Source organism: Schistocerca cancellata, chromosome 6, assembly GCF_023864275.1.
Source record: "Schistocerca cancellata isolate TAMUIC-IGC-003103 chromosome 6, iqSchCanc2.1, whole genome shotgun sequence".
Taxonomy (NCBI): Eukaryota; Metazoa; Arthropoda; class Insecta; order Orthoptera; family Acrididae; genus Schistocerca; species Schistocerca cancellata.
Window position 1 is genome coordinate 277,524,878 of NC_064631.1, and position 13,784 is coordinate 277,538,661.

Here is a 13,784-nt window from a genome sequence, read left to right on the forward strand (position 1 = left end):
TGTTAAGTAGCACATAAATTATTTGTCGCACCTCAAAAGTTGATGAATGGTGATTCCGTTCCATTACTACGCGAACACCAAAACGGTTACATAACTTTAAAAAAATCTACGTCTGGTGACGAGGATAGGGATCCTCACACAGGTTTACTTCAACACGTTTATTTAGAACAGGGTAAGAGCTTAACAATAACCAAGCTCTCACTGCTCTCTGCGCCGCTGATACAGTAATCCTATTCCCAAAGTCATTACCACACTTAGAGGCTATCAAAAATTGGCCGTGTTCCACAACCTGCACCTGGGGCGCTGTCTTCAGTTAGGAAAAAAACAGCAATTACAGAGATCCACTCTTTGAACTAGGCCAAGACAGCAAGCGTAGACTGCAGTCACGGAGACACTGTGTACTTCGTTCCGCATCGAGAGCTGAACAGCAACACACACAACCCCAAGTCCACACAACACACTACACAAAGCCTCGCAGCGTGCTGCTAGTCTCTTGGTGACTGCACCTTTACTCTGAGCAGGGAAGAGCATTCAGCCTCCGGTCACGAAACGCGCACTCAAAGCCCCCACAATCAGTTCATCCCTCCAGGGTGCTGGTCTTGCTATCTCTCGTAGCACCGCCGTGCTCAGCCTGTTAACTAGCTGCGCCTGATTCCGCTAATAATAAGAGCTCTGAAACTAGCGTGAGATGTAGAGCAAAGGTAACTACAGAAACTGAGGCAAGATTAACCACGCCACTGTTCTGTATCCATACGAATGTGTACATATGTACATATCGGTATGCAGGTGACAGGTTGGGTACCTAACATGTTCCAAAGCGCATAGCGTAGAAACGAGATTTTCCGGTGCTCGTAGCTCGGATTTTATTTGTGAAAATAACGTGTTTTGAATCGTCATGGGCTAAGGACCATTTGCATATCCAACACAAGGATCGTTTTAGTGTTATTACCCTACATTTTAACTGTATATGCTCATGGGATCTACACTAACTCATCAAAAGTATCCGGACACCTGGCTGAAAATGACTAACAAATTCGTGGCGTCCTCCATCGGTAATGCTGATATTCAGTATGGTGTTGGCCCATCCTTAGCCTTGATTACAGCTTCCACTCTGCAGGTTTATGTTCAATCAGGTGCTGCAAGGTTTCTTCGGGAATGGCAGCCCATTCTTTACGGAGTGCTGCACTGAGGAGAGGTATCGATGTCAGTTGGTGATGAGTGGCACGGAGTCGGCGTTCCAAAACATCCCAAAGGTGTTCTATACTATTCAGGTTAGGAATCTGCGCAGGCCAATCCATTGCAGGGATGTTATTATCGTGTACCCACTCCGGCACAGGCCGTGAATTAAGAACAGGTGCTCGATCGTGTTGAAAGACGCAGTCGTCATCCACGAATTGCTTTTCAACAGTGGAAAGCAAGAAGGTGCTTAAAACATCAATGTAGGCCTGTGCTGTGATAGAGCCACGCAAAACGACAAGGGGTGCAAGATCCCTCCATGAAAAACACGACCACACCATAACTCCACCGCCTCCGAATTTTACTGTTGGCACTACACATGCTGGCAGATGAGTTCACCGAGAATTCGCCATACTCACACCCTGCCATCAGATCGCCGCGTTGTGTAAGGTGATTCGTCACTCAACACAACGTTTTTTCACAGTTCAATTATCCAACTGTCAGCGTGTGGATGTTACGTTGACGAGTTGCAAACGGATTCATCTGACAAGTACCCTTTGGTCCCTACTACAAGCAATTTCCACCCCACACTACTATAGAAATCAGACAGACGCTCCTAACGTACCAAAAAGAAATGCCTGAAAAATTTTCAGCAATAAATATCTCCTGGAGTCGTCCACTGTGAGGAAAAAGTCGAAAAAATATTCAATTTTCTTACGTAAATAGTGGGATACTTGGGCACTGAAGTATTGCCAGTTAGTGTAAGAAAAACCTTAAACGAACAGACAATATTATTTATTGCACAATTTGAGAAAATCAAGTGAAACTTTTATTTATAAACTGATACACAATTTTAAGGGCTCTTTTCGGAATAGGATGTTACCTCTTATGGATATGAATCTTGTTAATGACATTTATATACAAACTGTGGGAAAGCTTTTTTATCCCTTTTGTTTAAGAATGTTACTTACTCGGCAAAATAGCTGAAAGCCATGCATTCTCAACTTGAATAATTATCCGACTGAATTTTTTGAGTACGGTCGAGGCTGTCGCGTAAGTAATGTAATGGAGTGACGTGAATGAAGTATGTTATTTCTAATGGAGGAAAGATGGGGCTCGCCTACGCTGTAGCGCACAATACCGTGAGCTGCGATGATTGTTGCCTGCGTCGCTCGCCTCTGAGAAATAACAAAATTATCTCTTTCTGCCTGGATTGCCCTTCACAAATCGAACTCTCACTACGCCTTGACGAAGTCAAGGATTCCTATCTGCCCCTAGCCTAACTATTGGCATGGTACACCGGTCAGATTACCAGTCCACCGTGATGCCACACAACGTTTGCTGTCAGGCACTAACTCATGCTCTGTCTGTTTTCACACCGCACATTAAGTGTCGCGGCCAACACAGTGAACAAATGCTTAACTGCGAGCAACTCAGTATAGAGTATCACTCCAATTAGCCAGCGACAGAGCTGCCCTCTCAGTGCAAACTGAGTAGAGACGTTGTTCCTGGCTCTCTGCGTACACTCACGAGCGCACTCGCTCCCACTACGTGTTCCCGCTACAAGAGCGTCACTGGAACGACTTCCCTCCACGCAAAAAGTGAAAGGTTGTATCATCCGCTGTCTATCCCTCACTGCTCCGGCTCATTGCGTCAGAAATAGTCCACCAATCAGCATTAGTCTTAGAAACGGGAGAATGGCTAAGCCGACCAATCCGGAAATATATAGCATCTGAGTTAGGCGTTTCTGTGCACTTGTGAGAACTCTGAAACTGCACACCAGGTCCATCGAAAAAATGCCTATGCTGGGGTCTTCCAAACAATACTGTGGGTTTTGCTTTTAACGTGAACACACAGACCATTATCATTTTTCTCTGGCGAAAACTGTTTTGGTCCGTGGGAGGTCGGCGGCCAGTGCAGCTGGGTAGCTGGGTAGCTGGGTGCTGACTCACCCTCATACAGACTTTCCAGCTGGCTGGTTACCTCCGCCGGAGAAAAACTTCTGTGACCGTCATGTCTTGAATGTTTGTGTACGCCAGCCTCGACTTTTTAATCTCGGTGTGCACTTGCGATTTATTTATTGGATTTGCATGTCGGTTAAATGGAAATATGTAACATTGACGCTACCCTATCAAGTTTTGGCTCAAATGAAAGGTCTTGATGCGCAGAATACGATGGTGAGATCGGATTATATAAGAAATGGAGGTCAAGATACCATGCCACCTTACACAATGTTAACGCTCCTTACACCAAGCGTGGTGTTGTTTGGAATTTGCCGGCGAGATGTGTGGCTTACGAGCAGCCGCAAATCCAATTTTTCTCACCCTCCACCTAAATGTCATAGTACTTGCAGTGGATTATGATGCAGTTTGGAATTCCTGTGTGATGTCTAGATAGATGTGTGCCTATTTCACATTATGAGCCTCTTCAAAGGCCGGCAGTCTCAGTCAGTCAACACACGAGGTAGGCCTGTACGCTTTTGTGATGCATGTGTCCCTTCATGTTTCCACTTCACTATCACATCGGAAAGAGTGGACCTAGGGATGTATAGAAGTGTGAAAATCTTGCGCACAGACGTATGACACAAGTGACAGCCAATCACCTGACCACGTTCAAAGTCCATGACTTCTGCAGAGCTCCCCTTTCTGCTCTCTCACGATGTCTAATGACTACTGAGGTCGCTAATATGGAGTACCTGGCAGTAGGTGGCAGCACAATGCACCTAATATAAGAAACGTATATTTTTGGGTGTGTTCGGATACTTTTGATCACTTAGTGCACATATAACGGCCATCTCCCTGTTTTCAAAGGTCTTCATCCGTTGTCGACTAACACCCTACAAACTTACTTTTTGGGTATGAAAACTGAGTAGCGGATTCCAAGAAAGTATGCTCAGCAAACTGCTGTAATTCTTACAATGTATTCAAATATCCCGATCTCTAACACCCGTGAAAATTTTCTTTGTATCTTTATCTGATTCCGAAATGCAGAGGTTCAATACTATCCTAGTTATACACGTAAAATATGTACGTAAAATCCGGTGTGAGGCGAAACCGCTGTTTATAAAGTGACGTAGTACGCACAAATATGCTGTAATCTCCGTTATCATCTGGGAACAACATGTGGAGCTGAAGCACATGAAAGATGTTTCACATGTAAAATCCTATCTGAAACATAAAATTACTTGTTTCCTTATTTCAGTTTCACATAAGTAATCAATCTAAATTTTAGTGACCAGTACATGTGCTTTCATATGAATTACACGTCCTGCTGCAGCACGTGGAAGAAGGGAACCAGCGGAAAAATGGTCCAGTCACAGCACAAAAATGCGTGTGTGTTCGTGGTTATTTAATGGACTATGACTGAAACGTGGGGTACCATCTGTCTCATCCATTATTCCTCAACACCTTTGAAAAGTTCCCAAAAATATGGCATACAAACATAGTCACGCTTCTTTATTTTGTGACAGAAGAAGCCAGTAGCAGTGGCAAAGAGAAAGTAAAATAATAAATACTGGACACTAGCAGACAGTGCATGTGTTATATAAAGAGCGAAGGAGACATCGGCTGTTGAGAGAAAGAGAGCTTCATAGTGACAGTGGAACAGAGTTGACAGTGACAGATAAGTGCTAGGAAAAGAGTAAAAGAGGCAGTCATGGTGGGGGGAGGGGGAGGGAGGCAGAAGAAAGAGAAAGTGGAAGCGAGGGCGAGCCAGAGTGTGTGACAATGATAACGAGAAAGAGAGAGATAGTAACAGTGAGAAAAGACTGCAGTAGGGGGAAGTTATAAATGAGATTTTAGCAGTTAGAGAGAGGAAGGTGGTGACAATGATGGGGAGAGGGGATCGTAGTAGTAAGGCAATGCGAAGGGGACTGTGGCTGTGACACAGGAGACAGAAAGAGGCAATCTACATCTACATCTACATCGACATCCATACTCCGCAAGCCACCTGACGGTGTGTGGCGGAGGGTACCTTGAGTACCTCTATCGGTTCTCCCTTCTATTCCAGTCTCGTATTGTTCGTGGAAAGAAGGATTGTCGGTATGCCTCTGTGTGGGCTCTAATCTTTCTGATTTTATTCTCATGGTCTCTTCGCGAAATATACGTAGGAGGGAACAATATACTGCTTGACACGTCGGTGAAGGTATGTTCTCGAAACTTCAACAAAAGCCCGTACCGAGCTACTGAGCGTGTCTCCTACAGAGTCTTCCACTGGAGTTTATCTATCATCTCCGTAATGCTTTCGCGATTACTAAATGATCTTGTAACGAAGCACGCTGCTTTCCATTGGATCTTCTCTATCTCTTCTGCGAACCCTACCTGGTACAATTCCCACACCGGTGAGCAGTATTCAAGCAGTGGGCGAACAAGTGTACTGTAACGTACTTCCTTTGTTTTTGGACTGCATTTCCTTAGGAATAATCCAATGAATCTCAGTCTGGCATCTGCTTTGCCGACGATTAAATTTATATGGTCATGCCATTTTAAATCACTCCTAATGTGTACTCCCAGAAAATTTATGGAATTAACTGCTTCCAGTTGCTGACCTACTATATTGTAGACAATGACAATGAAATGAGCGAATGAGCAAGTCGGAGAGACTTACAGTAGCGGACCAGTGGGTGTGAGTTAGTTAGGGGAGCCTGAGGTAAGATGCATGTTAAGAAAAGCTCGAATATGTACGCATGCTAAAATTTTTACGAACATTTTTAAAGGTGCTGTGGAAGTCAGATTATTTTAAGCCGAGAATAACATATTCCCATTTTTTGTGCTTCGATTGGAACATTTTTCCGCTTGTGTAAATATTGCCGTGTATAAAAAATTTTGCAGACTGCCACAAGCTCTTTTGAACATTTTATCTCTATTCAGCTTTGTTAGAGGCCACCTGATCCCGGTAATCAGTCATCCTGCCGCAACTAATCTTACACTGCTGACCACTTCAGTGAGAGAGGACGAGCGAAGAGTAGGAAGCGACGGCAACCTGTTCTCAGACTAGTCTTACTCGCATAACTATGGCGCAAGGAGGGAAGTTATTGCAGCAATGACGTAACAGCGGCGCCTTCATTTGTAGAGCACGCATCCCTCAACATCAGACTGGTACTCGCTCCGTCTATGATCTGTACTGGGCAGGAGCGCGGTGCTGCCAGTCGTTCGTGACAGAATGCTTGCGGGTGAATTAGTCGCTTCGGCACGGCATTATTAACAATCCCAGCGGGACGGCTAAGACGTCCGCTAGCTTTCAGCGAGCGTGGCAGCCGGCGAGGCTGATGAGAGGAATGGAAAGACGGAGGGAGGGAGAGAGCTGTCCAGACAGGGCCGGCGCCGCCCACGGCGCCTGTGGGCCAAAGGCGTGGTCTTCCCGGAGGCGGTGACCCCGCCGTCCTTTCTTATTACCGGCGCCCCGCTTAAAGTCGCGTAAATTTGCCCAGACGGACGGACGGACGGACAACTTTAAAATTTCCCTAATTAAACTTGAGGCCGTTAATCCTGCGGAATGAAGAATGAAATTTCGCAGATTAAACTTGCGGCAGTGACGGCCATTAGTCTCTCTGGTGGAGGTGGCTGGGCCGCGCAATACCGCCCCCACTCGAGCCAGGGGCGGCGAGCGCGCCGGCACGGTACTGCTCCGTGCTGATAGCGCGGGCGCCGCAGCCTCGCGTAGGCACGCACTCCGCTCCCCGTTCTTTCCACCTCCTCTGCAACTAAATGTGCGCTGTAGTTTGTACTTCGAAAAGTGGTCTGAAACTCACAAGATAAAAAAAATAAAAAAATTGTGCAGTATGAAATGGATTTTTTTTTTTTTTTTTTTGCAGGGTGAGGCAGTCAAACAGAAAAAATTTGAAAAATTTTCACGGACTGGAAATATACGCAAACTTCAATATTTTTCTCATGAACGTAGTTTATAGTAGTGAAAATTAACCGTCCAACTTGAGTGTTGCCTTTTTTTTATAATGATATTAAAATCTGAAAAGGTAAAAGTACAAGCTCATTCTATATACAGCGGGGGTCAGTGAAATGGAAGGAAGACAAGGATTTCTCGTGAGATGTGTATAGAGTAATATCAACAACAGCAGAAAATGCTGTAACGGGATAAGCATTCGCTATGAATAGTAAGGTAGGGCAGATTGTGAACAGTTCAGTGATAAGGCTGTTCACGTCACAGTCGACAGCAAACCAACACCGGAAACGTTAGCTCAGGTACACGTGCCGACATCGTAAGATGAAGATGAGGAGGAGGAGAAAGTATATGAGGATATTGAAAGGATAGGTCAGTACATAAAGGGAGACGAAAATCTAATAGTCATAGGGGACTGCAATGTGGTTGTAGGGGAAGGAATAGCAGACAGAATTATCGGATAATGTCTGCCTTGTAGTGGGACTGAGAGAGGTGAAAGACTAATTGAGTTCTGTAACATATTTCAGCTATTAATAGAGAATGCCCTTTTCAAAAATGGCAATAGGCGGAGTTATATTTGGAGAATGGCGGGAAATAGGGAAAGATTCCCGACAGATTACATTATGGTCAGGAAGAGATTCTGAAAACGGGTTCTTGATTGTAAGGAGTGCCCAGGGGCAGATACAGACTCAGATCACAACTCGTTAGTGTTGAAGAGTAGGCTGAGGTTTAAGAGAATAAGAAGAAGCCATACCCAAAGATATCGGATACGGTAGAACTAACGAATGAAGAGTCTCTCTGGCTGTAGATACTTTGTAAACGAGTCATCAAACCTCAGTAGGCGGTTTATTTGAAGTGAAGTGAACGTCTCTAAAATGCGCAGCCACCGAAGTTGGGAAGAAACACATACGTACTAAGAAGGTAACTGCGAAGAAACCATAGTTAACAGAAGAAACAATTCAATTGATCGATGAAAAAAGGAAGTACAAAAGTGTTCACGGAGATTCAGGAATACTGAAATACAAATCACTGAGGAATGAAATAAACTGGAAGAGCTTGGAAGCTAAGGTGAATTGAGTCCGTGAGAAATATGAAGAAATCGAAAAGGAAATGATTGACAGAAGGACCTGCTCAGCGTATAGAAAAGAAAAACAGCCTTCCGTGAAATCAAAAGCAATGGTGGTTTCATCAAGAGTGCAATAGGAATCCCACTGTTAAAAGCAGTGGAGAGAGCGGATAAGTGAAAAGAGTACGTTGAAAGGTTCTGTGAAGGGGAAGACTTGTCTGGTGGCGTGACAGAAGAAGAAACAGGAGTCGATATAGAAGAAATATGGTGTCAAGTATTAGTATTAGATTTTAAAAGAGCTTTGTAAGACTTAAGATAAAAAAAAGGCGGAACGGATAGATAGCATTAGTCAGAATTTCTTAAAACATTGGGGAAAGTGGCAACAGAACTACTATTCGAATTGGCGTGTAGGATGTATGAGTCTGACCATACACCATCTGGCTTTCGGAAAAATACCATCCACATAATTCCGAAGACTGCAAGAGCTGGAAGTGTGAGAATTATCGCACAATCAGTTTAACAGCTCACGCACTGAAGTTGTTGACAAGAATAATATACAGGAGAATGGAAAAAAACAGAGGATGTATTCAATGGCGACCAATTTGGCTTTAGGAAAGGTAAGTAGGATTTCTCGATCTGGAAAAAACGTTCGACAATGTCAAACAGCGCAGTGTGTTCGAAATTCTCAGCAAAATAGGGGTAACCTGCAGACAGAGACTGGTAATGTACAACATGTACAAAAGCCAAGATGGAATATCAAGCGCGAAAGACCGCGAATGTAGTCCAATGAGGCTGTAAGACAGGGATGTAGTCTTTCGCCCTTACTGTTCAATCTATATGGTGAAAATAATAGTTGCAGAGTGGATTTAGAATTCATGGCGAGAGGATATCAATGACAAGATTTGCTGAAGACGTTGCTATCCTTAGTGAAAGCGAAGAATAGTGACAGGATCAGCTGAATAGAATGAACAGTCTAATAAGTACACAATATGGATCGACAGAAAAGCGAAGAAAAACGAAAGTAATCAGAAGTAGCAGAAACGAGAATAACGAGAAACTTAGCATCATCAATGGCGATCACAAAGTAGACGAAGTTATGGAGTTCTACTACCAGGACAGTAAATTAAATAATGACACACGGAGCAGGGGGGACATAAAAAGCAGACTACCACTGGCAAAAAGGGCATTCCTGGCCAAGATAAATCTATTAGTACTAAATGTAGGGCTTAAGTTGGGGAAGAAATTTGTGAGACTGTATGTATAGCAGTGGAGCGTGGGCTGTGGGAAGACCGAAACACAAACCCATCGAAGTATTTGGGATGTGGTGCTACAGACGTGTATTTAAAATTAGGTGGACTCATAAAGTACGGAATGAGACGTTTCTGCACAAAATCGGAGAGGAAAGGAATATATGCAACAAACTGACCAGAAGAAGGAACGGGATGCTAGAACACCTAATAAGACATCAGGGAATAAATTCCATGATACTATAAAGATCCATACAGGGAAAAGCTGTAGAGGAATCAGAGATTGTAATACATCCAGCAAAAAATTGTGACTTAAGTTGCAAGTGCTACTCTGAGATGAATTCGTGGCGGGCGGCATGAAACCAGTCACGAGAAGAAAAATTACTTACAGCGGTTTGGCTTTTTGCATCATCGTGTACCGGCAGTATGATTTCCGCGGACTCCTTCGTAAGGCTTCAAGTAAAAGATCGATATTCTCTTGAGTCTAGCGTGTTTTTTACGCTACCACTTGTTTTCCTTCTAGTGCCACCAGTTGCTTCGAAGTTGATAGTGGTCGAAGATGGCACTGCGAGCCGGATAACTATAAACTGCACACGGAAAACCAGTTGAGCTCCTACAAAACCGTCCGAGACTACGCAACAAACCGTGTTCTGCGCCTGGCCAATGCAACATGGCTGTTGAAACTTTCAGCTGTCTACACGCCCAAGATCAAGTTCGTCACTTCCATAAAACACCATTACGGCAGTCAGCCAGACGTCAAAGTATCCCGTTTGACTGCCTCACAAAGTATCTAAAAGACAATAAGACAATGTGGACTCTCTGAGAGAAGAAATTCTAAACGAAACCAATAACAGTTGAAGAGAGAGGTAGGTTCCGGTGTTAGCTTGGTTTCGGTAAGCATCGCAATTGCGCCTTGATATAGAACTCAAAAGTCGGTAGCATTCATTTTCATTTCTTTGCCTCAGTATAGAGGAATACTTATTTTTCAAAGATTATTTTGAAATGTGTAACACATCATTTATTAAAATGACGCAGGTGTGCTCCGGCAAAAACTGTTGATATAATATTCAGTCCGAAGAGGGTTTTTTTTTTTACACTAGAGCATGCCAGCCCATCCCGTGCAAGCCACTTCATCTCTGTGTAAGTACTGAAACCGATGTCCATTTCAGCCTGCTTAATGTTGTGAAACCCTGGTCTCCTATCACAGTTTTTACTCCCTCCCCTGCCTCGCCCCCTTTGCCATACCCTTTCGTCACCAAATTTACAATTCCTTTATGCCTTAAGATACTTTCAATTGTTGAAATTGTCCCATGTGCCATTAATTTCATTCCTGCTAAATCTGATTCATTACCTTTTCATTATTTATCTGATGTATCTCTAGTAAATTACTATTGTATTGGGAAAGAAGTTCTCCCCGCTGCATTTCGGGACTGGAGCCCTAGTGCGTGTGATTGCCGCTAACGTAATAAAAGTGTAAACTCAAACTTTTGTCTAAATGTGCTCTCAGTAGTACTGCGATCAGTCTTCAGTTTATGTAATTTTGAATATCTGTTAGAATTTGTTGTGAGCTATTCGCTCGTGGATTGGAGTGGTGAAACCGTAGCCATTAAAAAAGTGGCAAAACCTAGCGTTTTAATGAATAGTTCATAGATATGTCAAGAACAGTCAATAGGTGTGAGAGCAATAAGCAATCAAAGTCAAGGATTTTCTTCAAAGAGAGACCAAAACTCTGCAATTTACGCACCACGTAATGTGCTAGGTTTTCTCTGTCACATCGAAGAGCAAAGATATTAACTGCTTGTATGATTCAGCAAAAGTAAATATTTTACTAATATTCTGCTAGGAGTTAGAATTAAACTGCCACAAGAAGAAGCTGGACTATGTAAATACTTATTATTTACTTCAAAAATAGTGAAATAATTACCATATGTCAAGAGAGAGCGGCATCAGTATCGTAATTTGTGAGCAAGGTAATTGATGGTATTTCTTAATCCGAGAATCTTAAAACTTACATCTAGAGGGAGGTAAGTGCTGCACCACTCCAGTTAAGAAGGAAATAGAGATACAGGATGGCTATTAATATGAGAGTTTCTTCTCGAATGTGTAAACGGGACAACCCTCAAAGGCCTAATAAAAAAGATCTCTTTTTTTACGTTCTGTCGCATGGTAATATTATTCGATTTTTCTCAGCCGCCATGTGAGAAGTAGAGCTCTCGAAAGCACGTCGGCTTCTTCACATCTGTTAGTTATTATTTAGTTTTCTGGTAGGCAACCACGGGTAACGAAATTCACCACTGACCACATTACCGCACCAACTGTTGGAACCAAGGAATATGTCACTGTATGGGTAATCGTAAATCGTCGTCACAGGGTCGAGTGGCACATTGCAAGAGGTCCGATACATCGAAAAAGGAGTTACGAAAACGGACTGAGGTTGTAAGACCTCTGCTCCGCATACGTATTACTCTGATGACCGATTTTAGGCTTAGTCCGTTTTGAAATGGAAAGAGCATACCGTCTGAATAAATCTCGCGACAAAAACCTTTGTTAACCTTCTCATCGTCAAGGCTCAAACATAATACAAACTTTTGAAACGGTCTATCTGAAAAGGCCTCACGTTCGAAATTGAAGCTACACAAATGAAAACATGCATCAGTAGTGGTTTATTGTTTTCTTCACTGATAGTATACAGCTGAGGAAACCAAACTGACATACTTCTGCTAACACAATGATTATGGCAGTGGGTGTGTTAAGTATGAACTTTATAGTGCCGCCTTACCAACATTGATCGGCAGAGTCCCGCTGATTGGCTGCAATGTTATTAGCAACGTTTGATACAGCAAAAATCATTTTATTTGGAAATATGCTAATAAGCACACATTCGAAGCAGTTAATGAAGTCTTTCGTGAAAGAAAGTAACAGGTTTTTGTGCATGGATACAAACCCCTCTCTGCCTACCTTCAGTAAAGCCAGAAACTATGCAAAATTGAAGGAAACAAAAATAAACCAGAAGAACAGGATGGTTAAAAATAAAATTAAAAACGATTTCAAAGTGAATAGATGAAATAGGATAAGAGGAACAAAGAAAGAAATTGAAAAGAAAGTAGTCAATGCAGAAATCGATGCAGAACACTGGAAGACATTTGCGAAAAGTAAACGTGTTAACCCAAGAGAAGTAGATGATAACAGTATGTTAATAATGGTTATGGCTTGTAAACCAGGCTGCGTGTTGAATAAAACTCTGATTCATTGGCAAATTCGGCCATCTTGTGGACTCCAAGTTGCCGACTATGCCTTTCCGTCGAGCTACGAAACAAACTCTTTGATCGTTGCTACAACTAGTCTAGGGGACGTTCAAACCTCTGCAGACGCATATCGGAAAACTGCTGCTAGTTCTGTTTTATAATAGCATGAAACGAAAGAAACAAGTAATCCAGTAGTGCCCCCTTAATTTGAAAGAATACTAACGATTTGAGCTCACATATGTCAATGGGACCCGGAGAGCGAAAATGTCAGTCAAATTGTAGGAAAGTCTTCTTACCTGGTGTAATGAAAAAGGCAACAAACATTGATATATAGAAACATATTTATTATTGGAGAACCTGTAAGTGCACAAAAGACAGCGATCAACCAGTAGAAGGAATGATCACTTAAAATGATGTCTGTGTTATGTAGGATAAATTACACGCTGTAGTTTGAAGCAAGCAAAATCTGCTGCTCATGAAAACGAAGTTCGCTGCGACGGTATTCAATGAAAAAATTATACTCATGTACAAGGAGTGTCATTTCACCGCCTGCACACACACTTTCGCTATTCTGATATTCGTCTTCGAAAACCTATAACTGGTCCGAAAGGTTTCAGCGGCTTTCTTCTGTATGCAGAGTTACTTGTTCTACTATGCTTGATACAGCATAATCCAGGTAATTATCTCGATTCATATTCGCGTGGTGCATGATGGAGAAGAGATAGCAGACACGACACTACAGCGAGAAATATGGAACAAAAATTATTATACTGTGGTGAAACATGTTAAATTCTCTTGTCTTCGCTTTCAGTAGTGAATATACAAAATGGGTTAAGGATGACACAGAAAGATACACAGGTATGTCCTAACATTCACTCATATAAGTTTAAGAGTGAACTTACTTTTATTCTTACTTCTGATCCCTTCCCTACTACAGCACTCCAATTTCCCTTGATTATTAGATTTTCATCTCCCTTTATAATCTTCATTACCCGATCAATGTCCTCATAAATTCTCTCTCTTCAGCTACTGACTTCGGTGTGTATAAATAACCTATTGTATCTAGTTTTCTATCGATTGTGATGAGTACAAACTTATCACTGAACTGTTCACAATAATTTACGCTCTGCCCTAACTTCCTATTCATAACGAGTC